The sequence below is a fragment of the Rousettus aegyptiacus genome, unplaced genomic scaffold, assembly GCF_014176215.1.
Source record: "Rousettus aegyptiacus isolate mRouAeg1 unplaced genomic scaffold, mRouAeg1.p scaffold_m13_p_9, whole genome shotgun sequence".
Classification (NCBI taxonomy): Eukaryota; Metazoa; Chordata; class Mammalia; order Chiroptera; family Pteropodidae; genus Rousettus; species Rousettus aegyptiacus.
The window spans coordinates 41,773,203-41,778,703 of NW_023416312.1; the positions used below are offsets into that span (position 1 = coordinate 41,773,203).

The window sequence follows — 5,501 nt, forward strand, 5'->3', positions numbered from 1 at the left end:
GCATTTTAAATATTGTACAATTTTATTTGTTAATTATACCTCAATAAAGCTGATGTTTAAGGGAAGATTTTTACCATTATAAGAAAAAAAAAAGAAATAAATAAAGATCTTTCCAATTTTTATAAAAAAGAAAATATAGACTATATATAGAATCCGTAGAGGAATTATGTATAATCTGTGAGTAGGAGACTTTTAAGGGGGAAAAACTCAGAATTAATAAAAGTAATAAGTAATATATCAAGATATGAAAAAATATTTTATATAAAAGATGATAAAAGTTTAAAGATAAGTAACACAAAAGAAAAAGATGATAAACATATATAAAGACCAAAGCATATACAAATTTTTACTAATCAGTAAGGAAAAGACAATCAAAACTGAATAAATTAATTGAACAGGTGATTCACAGAGTAATCAATAATATAAGCTCAATCTCACTAGTACAAAAAACATGCAAATCCAAACAAAAAGATGCCATGTGTTGCTATTTAAAACTAGCAAATTTAAAAAGACAACATTGTCTAGTATTGAGTAAAGTGTAGAAAAATATGAGCATTCTCATTTGCTAATAATGGGAATAATTAATAACCTACTATGCCCTTTTTGATAGGTAATTTGACAGTATTTATCAAAATATAAATATGCCTACACTTGGCCAGGCAATTCCACTTCTGAGCATTTATCTTAAATGAGAAAAATTATAGATACAAAAATACTTGTTCTAGCATTTGTGCAGTTACAACAAAGTAAATAATATAAATATTCCATAGTAGAGGAATAATCAAAAAAGGTGAAATGACTTATTAGAGATTACTATGCTAAAAAAATATTTGAAGTATGTAATAAACATTGGTCAACTGAGTTGGGAAGGTAATTGAATTCCTAACACCTAAATTTTCTTGTCTATGTTTACGGGAGTTTGAAATTGTGCAAGCTTTGGTGGGAATCAGGCCCCACTTGCTTTTAGAGAATTTCAAAATGCTATATATAGTTTATTTCTTTGAACCTGAGAAAATAGGGTACAGAAACATATATAAACATATCCAATTATTTCACCCAGGAATTCACATCAGGAGCAAGCAACACACCCACGCCCACATCTCCATTTATAAATGAAGGATGTATTTCCTCCTGCTGCTGTAAGTGATGCTGACAGACAGCCCTCAGATGTCAACCCTCCGGAAAAATGCCTTGACTGAAGAAAGATGGTTCACTCAAGGTCACACCCCATTATAGGACCTCATTCAATGATTGATCAATATGAAAGCATAAAAGTCTAACTCCTTTGTCCCAAGTTAAGATAACTATGCTAGGCCATCCCAGATTCACGATCACCAGTGTAGGCTGCTGAAGCCTTAACTGAGACTTGTTTGCCTACAACCAACGGAATAGAAAAATTCGTAAATCATATACTTGGTAAGGGTTTAATATCCAAAATACATAAAAACTCCTACAACTCAACAACAAAAATACAAACAACCCAATTATAAAATGGGCAAAAGACTTGAATTGACTCTTCTCCAAAGAAGATATGCAAATGGAAAATAAGTGCATTAAAAGGTTACTATGACGGTTATAATAATAATTTTTCAAAAACAGGAAAATAAAAAGCGCTGACAAGGATGAGAAATTTTAACACATGCATTTCTAGTGGAGTAATGTAAAATGGTGGAGCCACTATGAAAAACAAAAATGTAACAATATAATCACTATATGATCCAGAAATTCCGCTCTTACATTTATATCCCAAAGAATTGAAAACAGGTACTTAAATAGATACTTGTACGCCAAAGTTATAGTAACTTTGTAGTATTTAGAGAGAGAAATGGGGAAAAGTAAGTTCATGCCACCTTATACTGGTACCAAAAGTCCATGTGTGTCTTTTTGCTCATTATTTTAATTTCGACTTTTAAAAATTAAATTTATTGGTGTGGCATTGGTTAATAAAATTATATAGGTTTCAAGTGTCTAATTTAATAATACAATATGTGTGTGTGTGTGTGTGTGTGTGTATCATTGTGTGTTCACTGGCCAAAGTTAAATTTCCTTTCATCACCATATATTTCGTCCCCTTAACCCTTAATTTCAACTTTTTTAGTGATTTTCTTTTAAATGCATTTATTATTTAGGGTACACAGTTGGATTTTATGTTTTGATCCAATCTTTAAGTCATTTTATTTAATGGATAAACTTACCCTATTTGTCTATAGCCATGCCACCCTGAACAAGCCTGGTCCTGTCTGATCTTGGAAGCTAAGAGGGTTAGGCCTGGTTAGTACTTGGGTGGGAGACCACCTAGGAACACCAGGTGCTGTAGGCATAAAAAAATAAATAAATAAGGGATTGTAAACTGCCAAGGTCCTTGCAATCTTTAAGGTCAAAAAAAACACCTTACCCTATTGAGTTTATTTTTAAAATAAAATTTTTCTTTTAATCCTACTACCCTATTTTATCATAGGCATTCAACTTTAGTGTCAATTTTGCTTCCTGAGTTTTAGCACTTTTTTTTCTCATATGTGTGTTTTCCTTTTTTATCTAGTTTTTCTTTATTTAAAACCATTCCCCCAAACTACTGTCAGACTGTTATTTTTAAAAGAAAAACCTAGATTACAAAATAGACATGGAGATATAAAGTGTAGAATAAGAAAATAGTTAATAATGTTGTAATAAGTATGTAAGGGGGTGCTCACTTTGGACTCACATATACTAAAATTGGAATGATACAGGGAACATAAGCATTGCCCCTGCACAAGGATGACATGCAAGTTTGTGAAAAATTCCATATTTTTTTTAAAAAAATTAAATAAATAAATAGATAGATGATAGATGATAGATAGATAGATAGATAGATGATAGATAGATAGATAGATAGATAGATAGATAGATAGATAGATGATAGATAGATAGATAGATAGATAGATAGATAGATAGATAGATAGATAGATAGATATGTTAAGGGGGAAGAGGGATACTAGTTTTAGTGGGGCAATCACTTTGTGAGTTATATAGATCTCTAATCACTATGCTGTACAACTGAAACTAATATATTATTGTATGCCAACTATAATTGAAAAACTCATTAAATTGTACAATGTAAGTACAAGCAACTAATTGTCTATTATATTTTTATAAAGCTAGAAAAAAAAACAAAGAGGCCTTTGTAGGAAAGTGGGAGCTGGAAAAAGAAAGAAAGAAAGAAAGAAAGAAAGAAAGAAAGAAAGAAAGAAAGAAAGAAAGAAAGAAAGAAAGAAAGAAAGAAAGAAAGAAGAAAGAAAGAAAAGAAAAACTAATCACTCTACTGTTTAAAAGCCTTCAATGACTTCTCTTTGCCATGAAGATTAATTTCAAAATTTTCACCATTTTTTGCAAGGCCCTCAATAGTCTGCTTCCTGCCTACATTTCAAACTTCAATATTTACCATGTTTCTCAAACTATACATTCTCTGCTACTACATTGGTCTTTTATTTTTTTGTCACAGATATTAAAGTCTTACCTCAGGACCTTTGTACATGTTCCCAATCTTAGTTAATGTCTACTCATCCTTGAAAGCTACAGTTTAAATATTACTTCTAGTCTAGCCCTTCAATGATGAACCAGATTAAGAAATTCCCTTGTTTTGTAGTATAACTTCAATTACTTATGTGTACATATGCAATTATATATAATAATTATATATGTATTACATATTTACAAATAATAATTCAAATTATTTATACACTTTTATATAAGTATATATGTATTTTACATATAGATATAATCATCCAAATTATTTATACACATACACATTTACATAAATGTATATTAAACCATATAGTTACATACAGTTATACATAAATGCACATACTTACATATCAATGTATATAATTAAATATGAGTAGAATATGTAAAAGTATATGTAAGCATATATTAATAACTGTATAAAAGTATAATTTATAGTATAAATTAAATTCTAAGGCATCCTGTATTTCTCCTTTTAAAAGACTCATTATGCTCATAATTACTTGTTCAAGAACTGTATTTTCAATTAGACCATAAACTCCATGAAGAGAGGAACTGTTTAATTCTTGTTCACTACTATATACACAGCACATCAAGCATGCGATAATATGTAGTGTGAAAATTGGCATAATGCTTAATAATAAAACACAAACAGAAATAGTCCACAGAGATCCCTATTATTTGACATCATTCTATATAAACTAATTAATACAATCAAAAAAGAAATAGAAGTTATAGATATTGGAGAGAATGGAGCAAACTTAATATCTATAAATGATATGATCTTCATACTAGGAAATCAAAATGATTCAAACAAAACTTTTTAATGATAATTAAAGTTCAACAAGGTGGCTGGTATTTTTTAAACACAATGCATAGGTCACTACCTATATTAAGACAAATAGCACCATTTAGAAAATATAATGTAAAAAATATTTCTAATAAGCATAAAATAGCTATAAAATACTTATAAATCTTATGAAATGTGGTGAACTTATATAAATATTTTTTAATGTGGAACCATTTTAAAGGTAAATAAATGGAAATCATCTTTTGTTGCTGCATGAGGAATCAAAATACTACGAAAATGTTAACTCTTCATAAATTAGTATAACTCAGTGCTACCTAAATCAAAATCCTAGTAGAATTGTCTGTTTAACTTGACTTGATAATTCTAGATTCCTTTGGAAATTTTAATATTCAAGAATAGCAAAGAAGAGTCAGGAGAAAAAAAAAACAATGATATGGAGGAAGTTTCTATATCTATTATCTTCTCTAATTCTTACCATTATTTTTCTCTTTTTTCTGCATTTACTATTATGTTTTTTCTCCTTACAGCTAATGTTTCCTTGAGTTATTTTTGTTTCTGTGCCTAGATAGATCTGAATCACTTCTTAGTTATGTAATAATGTCTGAAGTTTCTCCTCTAATTTTATTCTGCATTTACAAAATTTATATTGTTTATCATGTTTTATTAGATCCATGCATCACTTAATGATGGGAATATGTTTTGAAAATTGTGTTGTTAAGTGATTTTATTATTGTGAAAACATCACAGAGCGTGCTTACACAAACTTAGATGGTATAGCCCATTACACACCTATGCTATATAGTACAGCCAAATTTTTCCTAAGCTACAAACCTGTATAGCATATTATTGTACTGAATATTATAGGCAACTGCAACACAATGGTAAGTGTTTGTGTACCTAAATATATATACACATAGAAAATATACAGTAAAAATAAGGTATTAAAGATAAAAATGGTATATCTATAAGGCACTTACCATAATGGAGCTTACAGGACTGAAAATTACTCTGGGTGGGTCAGTGGATGAATGGTAAGTGAAGGTAAAGGCCTGGGATATTACTGTACACTACTTTATAAACACTTAGGCTATACTAAACTTATAAAAAATTTCTTCCATAATAAATTAAGCTTAGCTTACTGTAACATTTTTTACTTTATAATATTTTTTGACTTTCGACTCTTCTGTAATAA

The 5,501-nt window shown here is 29.2% G+C and overlaps 1 non-coding gene and 1 pseudogene across 1 annotated transcript; both read left to right on the forward strand.

Moving 5' to 3' along the window:
• Positions 1–2,202: 2,202 nt before the first annotated feature.
• On the forward strand, positions 2,203–2,320 carry LOC118607909 (annotated as a pseudogene).
• Positions 2,321–2,682: 362 nt separating this feature from the next.
• Positions 2,683–2,789, forward strand: LOC118608124. The gene has a single exon (XR_004952924.1). It is a non-coding gene; the product is annotated as a U6 spliceosomal RNA (small nuclear RNA).
• The last annotated feature ends 2,712 nt before the right edge of the window (positions 2,790–5,501 follow it).